General features: G+C 42.6%; 1 protein-coding gene and 1 pseudogene across 1 annotated transcript in view; one reads left to right on the top strand and one right to left on the bottom strand.

The window, feature by feature from the left end:
* Positions 1-4460: 4460 nt before the first annotated feature.
* LOC132431822 (chromatin modification-related protein MEAF6 pseudogene) lies at positions 4461-5117 on the top strand (annotated as a pseudogene).
* Positions 5118-10509: 5392 nt separating this feature from the next.
* The window catches only part of SNRNP48 (small nuclear ribonucleoprotein U11/U12 subunit 48), a 578580-nt gene continuing 572460 nt past the window's right edge, over positions 10510-16629 (bottom strand). The window contains exon 10 of the transcript XR_009521003.1: positions 10510-10619. The gene's annotated coding sequence lies outside the window, so the exon portion shown is untranslated. The remainder of the gene's footprint in view (positions 10620-16629) is intronic.

Raw genomic sequence — 16629 nt, 5'->3', positions numbered from 1 at the left:
ATGGAACCCTGCTGGAATTCCTGGCCCACAAAATCATGAACTGTAATAAAACGGTGGTTGTTTTCCGCAACTGACGTTTTAGGGTAATTTGTTACATAGCAACAGGTAACCCAGAAGGAACAAGTACTGAAAGATTTGGGTTGGCCTGGTCCACTCTGCCCACAGGCTCCTCTTGCAACAGACACATGTCTTGGAGATAGCTGTCGGGTCAAGAATGCTTTGAAGATTACCCCAGTCGCCTCCATCATCACTGTTTGAGGTGAAGGAAAACAGCGCTCCTCTTCTGTCAAAGGAATTGGTTCTGAGTGGATGAAAACCACTCTGGAGCATCTTTCCCCATTTCCTCAGACTCTTTTCACCTTCTTCTTTTCCCCACCTTTCCCCCAAAGTCTGAAGTAGAGGCATCCTTGGAGAGTAAAGTAGGAATCGCGGTCTAAGGAGAAGTATCGCTGCTTCCTTCCCCCTCACTTTAATCCCTGTCTTCACGAGCAATCACTAGCTTACCAGGTACCTGTCTGAGAGGCACCGCCATACAGCTGTTCTTACCACTCCAAGCTCCAGGGGCTCTCTGTTCTTCTGACCTGGAAGAGCGTGCGAGGGTGTTTTTAATATTCTAGAAGATGAGTTATCCTAATAGCTTTTGCCTTTACTCTGTCTCGGTGGGAACAGGACTTGCTTTCTAATTTTCTTGTTTGGAAGATTGAAATCCTGGATGCTAGCTCTTAAACACGCTGTGTTCCTAAATACTCTGCAACACTTGAGAGTCTGTTTAAAATGACAAAGGATTTTACAGAGGACTTACCGAGTTTGTTTATTCAAGTTACTCAGGACATTTTGTTTCCTGTAAGCACTTCAGTTCTTCAGGAGCACTGATTGTATATTTACTGAGAGAGACACTCATGTCCCCAGGGAGGTGGGTGAAGAGGGGACATCGAAACAGAAACAGGATGTCACCACAGCCTAACCCAGGCCACCCTAGAAGTTCTTCTTGTCCTGGTACTCAAGGTAATCCCCCCTTCCCACTTCAGACTTACAGCTGACAGAGCTTATGTCCTACCAAAGTATTTGCATTTCATTAGGTGATTTCTGAAAACTCTCAAGAAAATGAACAGTATTTCATTTCTGAGGATAGGCAGAAAACAGTACGGTTTGCTGAATGAATGGGTGGATGGAGACCCCCATTCTCAGCAGGTTGGCCTTATTCATTCTGACCATATATCTTCAGTCTTAAATCTACCTAGCAACTTTCAAGGTGAAAGGTTGGAATCAGACCCCCAAAGTCACTTTGAATAGTAAGTTTTTGCCATCTTTTTTCCCTTCTCAAAGTAATATTTGTTGAGGTCATAAGGATATTGACAGTCAAAGATGATTCCCTTTTTACCCACTTTAAGCATTACTCCATTCTGTTTAATGCAAATATTCTGAGCACGTAATATGTTCCCATCACAGAGCTAAGTGCTAGACCTGGGGGGATGGCGGGAACAAGGCCAGGATGATCGAGCACGCTGGTCTTCCTGGGGCACAGGACGTGGAACTGTAAAAACAGAGAAGTTCTGGAGCAACCAGACAAGTGAGTCACCCCTCCGCCGTTCCGGAGTTGTGGTCAAAACATGGAAAGTGATAGTAAATGTGGAATCGCACCAGTGAGACATGTTGTCAAAGAAAAGGAGAAAGGTGCTCTAGTTTGATTTTTTTTTTTAATTTATTTTTTTTTTGCGGTGCGCGAGCCTCTCACTGTTGTGGCCTCTCCCGCTGCGGAGCACAGGCTCCGGACGCACAGGCTCAGTGGCCATGGCTCACGGGCCCAGCCGCTCCGCGGCATGTGGGATCTTCCCAGACCGGGGCACGAACCCGCGTCCCCTGCATCGGCAGGCGGACTCTCAACCACTGCGCCACCAGGGAAGCCCAGGTGCTCTAGTTTGATGGTGAGCAGAGTTTTCCCCAAAGAGACACTAAAGTTAACTAGAAGAAACAGTACAAGTTAACTCAAAAAGCAAGAGGAAAAGCATTCTAACGTGTGAAGCCTTGACACTGGAGAAAGCATGGTGCACACAAGGAAAGGGACTCCATCTGCTGTGACCAAAGTCGAGAAAAGGAAGGAGGGATTTCTTCATGGCAGAGATGCTCCAAAGCCACCCTGTGAAAGGCTTTGTACGTGATATTACAGATTCTAGATCTTTAAGAAAAACCATAAAGTACTCATACCACCAGGTTTTGCTAAAGGCCTCTGCTGCCAACTGTTCATTCTTCCTGAGGACACCTACTCAGTACTGGACCTGAATCAAAACCCCTCTCAGGCACAGAGAAGTAAACTGCCGGGCACTGATAAAGTTGGACGTACACAGAAGGAAGCCAGCGTTAAGTAACTAGTGATGGATTTGTGTGATCTGCTCATACAGACTTACAGCTGCTGGAAAACATCCTGGACTCCATCCGACTCATGCCCAGTCATGTAAGGATGCCCGAAATCTTGCCCTGGAGCAGCTCATTGTAACCCAGGCATGTTTACTCTGCCCTTGGGAACCCCCTCTGGTGGATGAGTTTCTCATGTTCTCATCCTCTCCAAGCCTGTTAATTTAACAGAAGCCTGGCTTTTCCTGGGTCACTTTCTCAAAGTGTGGCCCCAGGACCACAGAATTAGCCCCACCCAGGAGCTCGTCAAAGAAACAAACCCTGTGGCCCCTCCCAGACCTACTGACTCAGAATCTCTCTCGGGTGGGTCCAACACCCTGTGTTTCAAGAGGCCCTCCTTTGATTCTGACACGCACTCCTGTTTGAAGCCATCATCCTATGCAAAGGTTGGACATCTGGCTCCGGGGGGAGGGGGGAGGCACTGCTCTCTCCTCAGCCCACAGACCATGAAAAGTAGGGGCTACTCCACGTCTAGAATCCCTTTGCCAAGACCCTGCATTTTGACCTGCTCTTACCGAGAGCCAGAATTTCCTCTACCCCTTCCCTCCTCACTCTACCGGCCTTTCTTCTTTCCAGTTTCCCGTTAATGTCATTTCATTTTCTCTGCTTTGTTTCCAGACAGCTGAGCTTTATTGCACAGTCATACAAGCATCATTTAATCAGAAGTGGGCCCTCTGAACCCAGAGCATTCCTGCCTCTCTCCTTCCTCCCTTTCTCCCTCCCTCCCTCCCTTTCCTTCCCTCCCTCCTTCCTTCTTTTACTCCTTCCTTCTTCTTTCCCTCCTTCCTTCCTTCCTCCCCTCCATCCCTTCCTTCCTTATCCATCTTGGTTGACTCCTTATACAAGTCTTCCCAGCAGTTCTTTCGTCCTCAAGCACCCAAACCACCTGTAAATGTCCGGCTGCTTCCCTCCCACACCCAGGAGAGCTCTAGCGGCTCACTTCTTCCAGTGAGGTCCTCAGGCCGTCTGCCTCAGAATCGCATGGGAAGTTTGCTGAAGACAAAGGTTCCTCATCCAAAACACTGTGAGCCCAACTCCTCCTCAAAAGGGTCCTTTAAATGTTTGAAGACAATCTTCGTATCCTCTCCAAGGCTAATTTTCACCAATGATGTCAGTCACTTTTCTCACATACTAAATACCTCATGACTTATGTAATCCTTGCATCGCATGCTCCCCAATAGTTTCTGGGTTTTCATTCTCCCTTTTAAAATGTGCTGGCCATCATTGCAAAGTTAATACTTCAGTGTTACTTCTAGCTTTCCCTGAATAAAGTGTTACCCAGGGTGAGGGCTTTTTTTTTTTTTTTTCCCTCGATTCTATCACAGGAAATGTACCCGTTTCTCAGTTTCTTAGTTACCAAATGCAGCCAATCACCTTAATTGATTGGGGAACTGTAGAAAAATGTATACATTCAGGGGCTTCACCCCACTGACTCAGAGCTTTCAGGGAGTGGGACCCAAGAGGCTGGGATTTTCTAAAGTTCTCTAGGCAATTCTGTCAATCAGCCAGCCCCAGTTGTACCTCTGTCCTAGACCTTCTGAAAAACTTCTGACTTTGAACTCTGAAAACTGCCTCCATCTCAAATAATCAATTGTTCATTCAAGGATGACAAGGGGAAAAGGTGCTAAATGAGCGTGGGAACTTTGCTTGATACAGAACCTAAAACGGAATTTTTTTTTCAAACAAAAGATATTTATTTCTGACAGTTCTGAGAGCGATGAAGTTCAAGATCAAGGGTCCTGCAGATGTGGTATCTGGTAAGGACTCTCCTCTCAGCTGGCAGACGGCCTCCCTGCTGTGTGCTCAGAGGGCCTTTCCTCTTTCAAAAACAGTATTTTTTGTTTCGTCTCCAGATCATAGAATTTGGAACCCTGTGGTATTTTTGATGTATGATTTCAAATAGAAATATTAGGCAAACATGAATTTATTAATCCATCTTATTTAAATGGCACAGAAAATTGTCTAAAATAACGTTGGGACTTTAAAAAAAAGCAAAAAAAACCTTTGGCTTGAAATTATTTTTAAAAATCTATCCACGAGAGTACAACATGGCGATGCACAAGGCGGCGCTGCCGCAGATCCCGGACAGCCGGCACGTGCAGGCGGGGCTCGGGAAGCGGAAGCAGGAACAGGCGCAGACACTGGCCAACTTGGAGAGCCAGATCTGTGCTTTTGAAGGAAGCTACCTGGAAGGCACTCAGATGTATGGCAACACTATTCGTGGCTGGGATCAGTACCTGACGAACCAAAATACTCCAATAGCAAAAAACGATAGAAGGAGCGGCTCTTCAGTAAACCCTCAGTTACTTCAGCAGCTGCAGCAAGTGCATTGGCAGGAGTTCAGGACCAGCTCATTGAAAAGAGGGAGCCAGGAAGTGGGACGGAAAGTGATACTTCTCCAGACTTCCACAATCAGGAAAACGAGCCCAGCCAGGAGCATCCTGAGGAGCTGATGGATCTGTGCAGGGAGTGAAACCTCAGAAGGCTGCTGCTTCTACTTCCTCAGGGAGTCCTCATAGCAGCCATAAAAAAAGAAAGAATAAAACCCGGCACAGGATGGATCTGAAGTTAAACAGAAAACCACGAGCTGATTATTAGAAGACTCATTAGTGCAGAAGCGTCCAGGCTCTAGAGCCCTGCTTCCGTCCGCCGACCTCACAAAGGTAAACACCCCTCACCTGGCTGCGTGGCCATCCACCTCTGCTTTCCCAGACCCGGTGCCTGTGGCTCTGAGTACTTTGTTCTGAAATGTGGTGACAAACAAGTCGTTTCTGTACGACCATATCAGAGCATTTACTCTGTGTCATTTTCAGTAACAGAACTGCAGAAAAACCCAAGACATTGTTATAATCCCAGCAAGTTGCTAACTGTGCATTTCTCCCTTCTTGGAATGAGTGTCTCCGCCCTCCAACTGGCTAGCACCAGCTTCATCTGCGATGCGCACTGAGAAATGTTCTCTAGGTTTGTTTTATGCTGAACGTGGAAGAGGTCACATTTCAGACGGAGGCTGTAAATATCTGGCGTTTTCTTATTTTGTTTGTGTTTTGTCATTTTTCTGTTATTGTTTTTTCTTTGGGGACTTTTTGCAATGCCGTTGTAGAGCTCATACCTTCCTGCTGACGTATCTGATAAGCTGTTTCATGCGGTTGCCACTATTCTTAACTGAAAATAATTTGGTTTACCATAAATAAAATGGGGACTTGGCTTTTTGGTTTTTTGCAGAGGGAAGGTAAAGAGTGTTTATTTAATAATTACCTATCTTAAATCTTTTTGAGTTAGAAGCAGTTTCATGTTCAAGGAACAGGAAAAGCTGAAAAACATACGTTTAAATCAATCCTTCTGAAATAGGTCTTTTTATTCTTTTGTATAAATAAAATTTCACAGGCTTTGACTTCCCATCCTTCACTTTTAAACTTGAGATTGTTTTTTCACTTACTTATTCATATCACGCCTTATGGAAATTTCTTTTTCCATCTTTTCTCTCTTTGATGGTATTTGCCTGATTAAATATTGCTCTAAAAATCACTAAGGCAAATGGAAAGGCTCTAAATTGTACCCAAAGCTGATAAGGCCTGGAGTCCTTGAGCAGAGTGAATGACAGGATCACCGAGAGGCCACGATGCCCAGCAGATGCCCCTTCCTCTCAGGGTGAGTGGGCTGAGGGACCTGTTGATGGTAGTTACCTGCCTCTGGAGCAGTGGCCATCTACCTTGGCTGCACATTGGAATCACCTGGATGCTTAAAAAACTACCAATGCCTGGGTCCCACTCCCCAAGACTCTGACTCGGGTACAGCCTAGTATTGGGGATATTCTTTCGAAGAGTCCCTGGCATTCTGATAAGAAACCAAGTTGAGAACCACTGCATTAGGAGACTGGATTGTTCGATTTAAATCCTGTGTCATGAATCAGTCTAAGGGATAAGCTGTGGGGCCTCACCTTTCCTGTGACTCTATTTAGTCACAGTCCTTTACTTATGTCCGCATCTTTGTTAGAAAAAATATGTTCCATTTGTGGCAATATCGGTAGAGCTGAAATATGGATGGCGTCTCTCATCAAAACACATCTACCTTGTCAGATATGCAAAAGCTTTCTCTTGTTCTCAAATCAACTTTAAAATATATATATCTATGAGATTTTTCCATGGGAAAAAAATTTTTTTTAGCCTCTCATGATTGACACTTTATTCCAAACCATGATATTTATTTGCTAAATTACTGTCATTGCAAAGTTCTTATAGGATATTGAATAAGTCAGACTCCTTCACAGGCTCTTCCCTGGTGGTCCAGTGGTTAAGACTTCACTTTCCATTGCAAGGGGTGCAGGTTTGATCTCTGGTCGGGGAGCTAAGATCCCACATGCCTCCTGGCCAAAGAACCAAAACATAGAACAGAAGCAATATTGTAACAAATTCAATAAAGACTTTAAAAATGGTCCACATCAAACAAACAAACAAAAACTCCCTTAAAAACTGGAAGGCTTGAAGTCGCCTTCCTCTCATGAAATTTGTCATGCTTCATAAAAAGCTTATAAAGCTTATAACAGGGGTAATTTGGACCAAAATTCAAAATTGAAACACGCAAAGTTAGCCCTTTCCAGTCACACTCCTGTGTACGGAACCCAACTTTCCCCAGGACCCCGTGTCTAGAGGCATCATATAACCTCTCTTATCATGCTCCATGTCTAACCACTCCCAAGGTAATTAGGACTCAGCCTCTGTGTCTTTGCCTTATTACTTCCAGATTCAGAGTCCCAGGCAGTACGTAGCATGAAAATTATTTTCTTAAAGTCTGTCCATAGCATAGACCCATTTCTCCTTGCTGCTCCTGGCGAAGTATAACTGTAAATCTAGAAATAACACAAGAGGCAAGCAGAGGAGAACTCTGAAAGGGGCTGAGATAAAAGCCACCTGGTTTGGGGTCCCACGACTGGGGGGACAGCATAAAGGCAGGGTGTCTCATGTCCCTCCACCAGCAGGGAAAGGCAGTCCAGGCCCAGCATTTCTCTACCCCAACCTAGTAAGAGAAGGCAGGTCAGCTGGCTCAGTCCTCCCCTGCGATGATCAGGAGGCCCATGTAACAATAGGAGGCAAACCAACACCATCCATCAGGAGGCTGGATCTGAAGCCCCAGTAACTCTAAGCCCCTGGGAGAGATGTCCCCTTGAGAACAGGTCAGAAGACTCCTCTTTCCTCCCCCTGCTGAGAAATTCCACAGCTCCCAGCCACAGGGAAGATCTCGCCCCACCCCAGAGGAGATTCACCTCAATAAGCTTCTCCAGGGATACTGAGGTGGCCAGTCTATGGCTTGACTGGGGAGAACCAAACTTCAGAGACTCTCACTCTTGGGTGTGAAGTGCCCCCCCACCCCCCCCACCCCACCCCCGTGAGTCCTACAAGCCTTACTAACTCTCCCTGGGGCCATGCAATAAAGTGGAGCCATCTCAAAAGCTCTATAGCCTTGTGCTTTTTTTCTTATTTTCCTGAGAATTACCAGCATCCATCCTCCTAATAGCCCAACAATGACCTTAGACTGTATTAGAAGATACTTTCTTGTTATCTGAGCTCTGAATCATTTCTCCAAAACTAGGTGCTGATACAGCAGAAGCCTGATACCATGGTTGTATCACGTTGCCAGTGTTGCCAGGTGGTTAGAAAATTATATGTCACAGCGAACAAAAGAAAGTGTTTGCTATCGCTTCTCCACGATCTCTTTCTCCAAATATATTTCCACATTTTAAAAACTTAGAGCTAAAGAATTTATGACTCATCTCTGAGAATGTTGACAAAATATTGATCTGACAAGAGCAGTTGTTCGTGCAAGTTACTTTGGTGACAGTGGAGGTCTTGGACTGAATCTTGACCTTGTCCTAAACGGTTGCTCAGCTTTTTTGGAAAAGCCCTGTCTTGGATCCATGTCTGCCTCCTAAAACCGTAAATTCAGAGAGTTCTCGATTAATTCAACCCATTTTTATGTTCATTCATCAGTTTTAGGAAGAAGGTGAGTGAAAAAGTGCTACAGAACCATCATATGGACCCCAAAGTGAGTCTGTCAAATTCTTTCAGGTTCCCATTTCTCACTGTACAAATTACTGTTTCCTGTCTCCCCAAAAGTGGGGGAGGGAAGGCTGTAGTTGATAAACCCCCTTTCCAGGACCACACAGTGTCAGATAGAGGGAAGCTTGGAAATAGCTTTTTCCGGATGCGATGAGGCTTGTTTTGTCTGGCAAATGAATTATGTAAACCTTATCCACCAGAAACTGTTTCAAGTCAATTAATGGTTGTAATTACTTAAGATTTCTTTTTAATGAATATGGTTCTCCAGGGATTCGATGATATCCTGTCATCTGTGAGGCCTGATAAATGAAATGTGATTTGTGGCTGACTGCAAACTGAACCCTTGCACTTGAGCCATGCCTGCTTCCCATGTGCTCATTAAATGGAAGAAATGCCCTTGATGGAGTCAGGGACAGTCATTAGAAAGTGTTCCCGGTTAGCTGGCAAGTGAGGAGCTGAAGGGCTGCCCTCACCCTTCTACCTCTCCTTCTCGCCTCCATCCCTTTGGAAGGGAATTAACCTAGCCTGTGACCTCGGAGAAGCTGCACCTTATCGTCACCATCAACCTCACCATTCCCGTCTCCATTAGGTTCAATAAGTCGAGATCTCAAATGGCGATTTGGGGATGATATTGAACGCTCATATAGAAAGTGCAGGAATTATTTTCCCAGCCGCGGCTCTCTCTCCGCTAGTACTCTGCTCATCTTTAAGGATGCATCTCTCCAAGAGTTGATAAAGTACGGTGACTTCTTTCAGACATAGACACCCCATTTCCCCATGACTAAACCATATACGGCTACAGATAAGAGAATCTAAAATGGCACAGCAAAGTACTGGAAACCAGTCCCAGTAGGGGCACCATCTATACTAGCAAACAAAACTCTGCAATAAAACACCATTTTTAAACATCTGTTGCCTCCAGTGGATTTATTTTTGCCCAGCAAATCGTTTTGTCTACCCCAGTAAAACAATATTTTTCCAGGACATTTCTACTTGGTAACCTTTATAATCATAAAGCAGTTTCTAGCCAAATTTTTCAGAAAAGATTAAAACAAGTGAACTTTGGTGAACCCATGAAACTCTTAAAAACCTCATTGCTATCTTCATTGTCATAACTCAAACATTTGATTCACAATTGAAAATGGTCATACGGGAAACTACAAGAAAAGTATATATTTGCTTTGAAATCTATCATTTTTTCTGAAATGTACAATTTCACTGAATTGTGTGAAACTGGTAACAACGCATATCTGTAATAAAACACCTGAATCAAAATAATTCACAATTATAGTATTCTGCAAAATAATCAGTTACTACTCCTTAACATTCAAGCAATGTTTGTTGATTCAAAGTGAGCTGGGGTTTCACTGTCTTTATTTCAGGCTGTTACCATTCCCTTACAAACTCATGAGTTCTAAACCAAATTTAAATAGGAAAGATTGTAAAACAGACAAACACCGATTTATGGCTACAAGCCTTTTCACTGTGGAGTATCTTTCACTGTCTTAAAATTTTAACTGTAGGAAAACCCAGGAATATCAAAGACATCTGAAGATCAGAGACCTTAGTAAAGCATGTGTTCAATCAATAAATATTCACTGAGAGGTTGATAAAGAGTCAGGCACCTGCTAGACCCTTTAGTGACAATGGTGAACCCACCACATTCATAGCCTCATTTATTGCATGTTTGCCATATGCCAAGCACTGTCCTTAGTACTTTGCAAACAAGATATAGTCCCTGACCTCAAGGATACATTGAGCCTTTGTTTAAATAAAAGTTGTACAACAAGACAGACCAGCTAGATCACAGTGTCCAACTTCCATTTACTGCCTCTGTAATGTGAGCTCCCATATTCCCATTCATCTCTTCAAACCCAGATGCCACAGTTGTTCATTGAGTGCCACACCGTACACAAAGAGTGGTACCCTGATGGCGAAGAGCTGCCCGAGGCCACGTTAAATAGCCATGTGACTTTTTTTTTTTTTTTTTGCGGTACGCGGGCCTCTCACTGTTGTGGCCTTTCCCGTTGCGGAGCACAGGGTCCGGACGCGCAGGCTCAGCGGCCATGGCTCACGGGCCCAGCCGCTCCGCGGCATGTGGGATCTTCCCGGACCAGGGCACGAACCCGTGTCCCCTGCATCGGCAGGCGGACTCTCAACCACTGCGCCACCAGGGAAGCCCGCCATGTGACTTTTGACAAGTCATAGAAATCTTTTTATCTCTGTTTCTTCATCTGCAAAATGCAAATAATAACCATGATGATGGTGGTGGTGGTACCTGCCTCTTAAGATGTGTGTGAACAATTCAGTGATTTAATGTATCATAAGCACCTTGTGCCTGGGACAGAGCGAATGACCAATAAGTTACTTCTTGCTGTTATTTTAGCATCACCATTATTATCTGAATTATGACTGATGAGGAAATAAAGGCACAGAGAAACTAAGTCTAGTCCCCAATATCATGCAGCTAGAAATAGAGAGAACTAAAATTCAGAACAGCTTTCTTTCCCCAAACTGACAATTGTTTCGTAAGTAAACTGCTGTATGCAACTCTGTAGCCAGTCAGGAGAAGGTCGTGCCAATTTACCAGTTCTCCCCAGCACCAGCACCAGCCCTAGGTGGCGTGCCTATACCAGGAATATTGCATTTAGCATAATTTTAGTTAGATGAAGTCTTTTACTCCAAGAGTTTGTAGGATGGTAGAGAAGTAGCACAGAACAAATGCTAATCCTTAATAAACTCCTATAAAGTATGTATTCTTGGCTTCGTTTTATGATAAAATCAATGCTCAGATTGGTTAAATCACTTGCTTAAGGTCACAGAGAAAGTGGTTGAATTAGGATCTTCTGTTTCCCAAGATTCTGTGACCTAAAAATATTACTTAGAAGGGGCAATGGGCTGGCACAGTTCCAACTACAGTCTCTCTTCTGAACCCCCCTTTGACTGACAATTAAGTATCTGGTAGATCAAGTTCCTCTCATTTCACTGATTTTCAAAATTTTTTTCTGAGAATTCTCTCCCATTTATTTTTCTGAATCATCATACATTTCAGAATCACCTTATCAAACAGGCAGAGTTAATCTTGTTGGAATTTTTATGAGTATTGCATTAAACCTACCAATTAATTTGAGAAAATTGACATATATATTTTAAATACCCAGTCTCTCCATCTAGCAATTTTGTGTGTTTTTCCTCTAATTGGTCAAAGTTGACTTTCTTCAATATATAAATTTTAATTCTCTTTAAGTAGATCCTAAACATTTCGGGTTCAAAAATTTCAAGGTATTTATTAGAGATATTTTGGTCCACTTTTCAGTATATTTTCTAATGGGTAGTTACTTATATTCAGGAATGTACTGGGTTTTTTTAGTTCTTATGTTAACCAGGAAGTCAAATTTATAGTTGTCCCATCCAAGTATATTCTTTGCTTTTTCTCGGTCACGTGGCTACCCGGATTTGCCAACCTCCCTGGCAGCTGTGCGTAGGCTGGTGACCATGTTTGGCCCATGGGATGTGAATGGAAGTGATATGTGCAACTTCCAGATCATCTCCAGAAAAAGCTTTGCGTTTTTCTCCTGGAACACAGACTCGATGAGCCATCTTTAACCAGGAAGAAGTAAACAATATTATAAAGCAGGAGTGAACAAACTGGCCCGTGAACCAACCCTGACTTGTGGCCTGATTTTCGTATAGTCCATGAGTTAAGAATGGTTTTAAATTTTTTGTTGTTGTTGTTTTTGTTTTCGTTTTTGCGGTACGCGGGCCTCTCACTGTCGTGGCCTCTCCCGTTGCGGAGCACAGGCTCCGGACGCGCAGGCTCAGCGGCCATGGCTCACGGGCCCAGCCGCTCCGCGGCATGTGGGATCTTCCCGGACCGGGGCACGAACCCATGTCCCCTGCATCGTTAGAAGGACTCTCAACCACTGCGCCACCAGGGAAAACCGGTTTAAAATTTTTTAATGGTTGTAAAAAGAAAGAGAGAGAGGAGGAGGAGAAGAAGAGAGGGAAGGAAGGAGAAAAACATGACAGAGACCTCACGTGCCCTCAAAACCTAAAACATTTACCTCCCGGCCCATTACGGAGGATGCTTACCAGTGCCTGTTCTCAAGGACTAATGGGTGCAGGATAGAAGGACACTGGGTCTCTTAATCACAGGAGCCAAGCAGGTTTGCCTTTCTTTTTGGTCACACCACACGGCTTGCAGTATCTTAGTTCCCGACCAGGGATTGAACCCGTGCCCCCTGCAGTGGAAGCGCAGAGTCCTGACCACTGGACTTCCAGGGAAGTCCCAGGTCTGCTATTCTTGACCAATGATCCCTGGACTGTTGTAAGAGGCGTTCTATCTTATTTAATCTATTATATTTGGGGTCTCTTCGTTACAAGAGCCATTAATCTAATTAATCAATTCACTAACATTTTTAGTGTTAGAAGTTTTTCAGTCGCTCTCCTGCAATTTCTAGAAAGACAACCATGCCATCTACAAACAGCAGGGGTTTTTTTCTCAGTAACAAGCATATTACCTCTTGTATACTTTTTTCTTTTTGCCTTATTTTTAATAGCTGGAACTTTCAGGACAACGTAAATTGATAGTGGCAATAGCATACATCCATGTTTTGTTCTTAATTTAATGGCAATGCCTCTAGCTCTTTACTGCCTTGTAAACTATTGCCTTTTGATTGTAGATATTTTTCATTATTTTAAGCATATTCAGAAGAAAAACTGTTCAGTGGTTTTACTCCTTTTTGATTTATCTTTTTTAAGTTTTGGCATCAAATTTACAGTATTTTTATAAAAGGAATTGAAAAGCTCCCCAGCTATGCTTAAAAATGGCTTGTGTAGCATAGAAATGAGCTATGATTTGAAAGTCTGAAAAAAGTTATGTCAAAATAATCCAGCCCTAGAGCATTTTTAAATTCTTTAAAAAATTGTTAATTTCTTTCATGATAATATTCAGCTATCTATTTCTTGAGTTAATTATGATCACTCATATTTTCCTTAAAATTATCTGGCCAAGGTTTTCAAATTATTACCATAAACAAGTGTGGCTTCTTCTTTAAATTATTATATTTCCTCAATATCTGATGTAATAATCACTTTCTTCTATTACTTTTTTCTTTTCTCATTTTTGTTTTATTGTTGTTATTGTTTACCAGAAATTCCAGACATTTGCCCATTTTTCATTTTTTCCAAAAAACAAATTCTTAGACTTATAACTAATTTTATTTTGTATGTGCTTTCTAGTAAATTTATTTTGCAAGTGTATTTATCTGTATAACTTTCTTATCTCTACTTTTCTTAGATATGGTTGTTAGATATTTTCTTACTTTTTTAATGAATTACTTAATTCTTATATTTCTTCTTTCTTTTTTAATGATGAAAATTTATAATGCTACAAATTTTAACCAGGGTATATTAGTCACATCCTGTAAGTTTTGAGACATACTCGTCTTCTTTATATTATAAGATAATGTGTGTTCTGCTTTGGGTTTTCCTGAAAGCAGACCCTCAACAAGTACTCGGTATAGAAAGTTATCTGAGATGTGATTCTGGGAAGCATACATGAGAAAGTAAGGATAGTAATATGGGGCAGGAATAAAAAAAACAATAAATGATTAATTAATTAGTGGTTTAAAGCTACTAGAGAGTAGGGCTCCATCTCTGAGAAAATATTTATAACATGCCTTAGAAATGTCCCATTAAGGAAAGGGGAAGCTGGGGTATGTATCCATAGACACTCCTAGGGGTGTTAAATCCTCAGGCTGCCATGCCTGTGAGCTAAGCACACTGGAGAAATCCTTCAAACAGAAAAACACAAAGCCACAGTAACTCAAGGTAGGAAACTACCACTATTCACGGTTACTGTGCATCTCCATTGCGAGTGAACCTCGACAAGGGCTGAGGCCTGGGGAAGAGCATCAGTGGCAGCTGGTACCGTGTATAAATACAAACGTGCTTCCATTTTTGTTTAGGCATCTTTTTCCCAAGTGGGTTGCTGGGTCCTAATTTTTTAAATGTGTATTTATCCTATGCTTTTAGATGTTAATACAAACACTCATTACACATTTAAATATGTATTCTCAGTTGTAATATGTAAGGTTTTTCTTTAAATGAAATTATTACATAATAATCTTTAGGAAACTTTACATTTCAGAACCATAAACACATTTTTGAAATGTGTCTTCCCATTTTAAGAAAAAAATCACACAAGCAGTGTGTGGCAATGAGAGAACAGGCAACTTGGATTTTCCCTTTTTTAGCCAATTATTTGTCGATGTAAATCCTAATTCTCTCTTCACATGTGAAGCCTTTATTTGCATTGAGGTTCACGGCCATGTCTGTTAAAATTTGCAGAGTGTCGTGTTTTACTATGACGATCGTTGTCAAATAGATTGCTAATACCGTCCCTCAAAAATCTGTCCGAGATATTTTAGGTATCACGACACCACTAACTCCAGCTGTTCATAGAGAAGGAAAGTCATCAGAATTGAGAGGAAAACTAGGAAAGAAAATAAACACCATGTTCCCAAAGTGCAGGAGCTCATGAAAACTTGTCTAGGCTAATCATCAGAAGTGTAAAATTTTTATTTCCTAGTTAATAAGCACCACCTGTGTTTATAAAAAGTCCCTGATGACTTGTTTTGTCTCTTGCAAAGAATATAAAGTGTCCCGAGAATGGATTCCAGAGAGAATACATATTATTAATATACTTCAAAATCCTTCCATATTGACTGATATAACCTTCATTATCCTCCTTCTGCTCCCCACTACACACTTTCTTCTTTAATTTTTTTATTGAAATGGTATAATATAAAAGAAAATCATTGCCTACATATAAATCAATTGTCTGTGACATGTTACAGGGGAAAAGAAAACATCAAGATTGCCAATAACAGGCACTCAGTCTCATAAAACTTGTAATCAACTTCCAAGCCAAGGCGTAAACTATAATATATTGCCACAAATGTATAACAATAACAAACTATTCGAATTGCACCTTCCCATTCCCTGTCGTTAATAACAAATAAGCGTGAAAAATGTCGACGTTCATTCATTTTAATGGGTGTCTGCTTGTTTATCTGATGTGTCCTCTGGCATCATGGAATACACCCTCATCCTTGGAAGGGGATGAGGGGAGACGGCACCCATGCTGTGGATGAGAACTCCATCCACACGAAAATTCTAAGAGTAACTCGTTTTTTATCTCAGCTCAAACAAAGATTGTACCCAGTCTTTCTTTGGCCCTAAGTGAATATAAAAAAGCAAGTCCTCAATCTGATCTTTATTATCTGGACTCCTTCAGATATCTATTGCTGCATAAAATCACTCCACAGCAGTGGCTTGAAACAATAACCATCACTTATTTGGCTTATAAATCTGGGGGCCAACTGGGCTCAGCGAGGCCCTTCTCACTGGAGGTCTTTCATACAGTTGCAGCCCACCTGTGGCTGGAGCTGAGGTCTGACTGAGGTCATCTTGAAAGCTTTTGACTCAAGTTTAGTGCTTGGGCTGGGGAGATTCAAACCCCCGCATGCTGGAACAGCTGGGGCTCCTCGGGCATCTCTCCTCCCCTCCTTCCCCTTCCCCCTCCCCTCCCTTTCCTCCCTCCCCTCCCCCCTCCCTCTCTCACCTTCCTCTTCTCACCTGGTGACTGAAGGCTCAGAGAGAGAGCAGGTGGGAATTGAATCTCCTTTGAGGACCTCACCAATCACACTCCTGCCTGCTCTACTCGGGGAGACTGTCACCGGGCACAAGTTCAGTTAGAGGCGAGGAAAGAGACTCCACTTCTTGACATGGAGCCCACAAGGTTCTGAGAGGCTCCCATACAGGACGGGAAACGATCTTGTGGATATCTGTGCAAATGGCCATCTGCCCCCAGACTTGCATGGCACACTTACACACCCCAACGCACACACGCTCACACAAAATAAACAGAATTCTTGATTGATGATGCAGCCAAATACCATGAGGCTCTTCATGGAATGCTTCCTAACCTCTATTCCAAAAGCTCTCATCACTGTTCTGAAGCTACATAGTTTTGTAAATGACGGTCAGACAAATAAAACTCAGCAAATTCGTGGAGGATTTCTTAGCACCTTTAACAGACTAAGAGGCAGAAAGAATCTCATAAGCATTGTCACTCAAAATATGGTTGTTGGATCCGTAA

This window comes from Delphinus delphis, chromosome 10 (assembly GCF_949987515.2).
Source record: "Delphinus delphis chromosome 10, mDelDel1.2, whole genome shotgun sequence".
NCBI lineage: Eukaryota > Metazoa > Chordata > Mammalia > Artiodactyla > Delphinidae > Delphinus > Delphinus delphis.
Note: the sequence above shows the minus strand (reverse complement) of the source record. Positions and strands in the feature narration are given on the sequence as shown.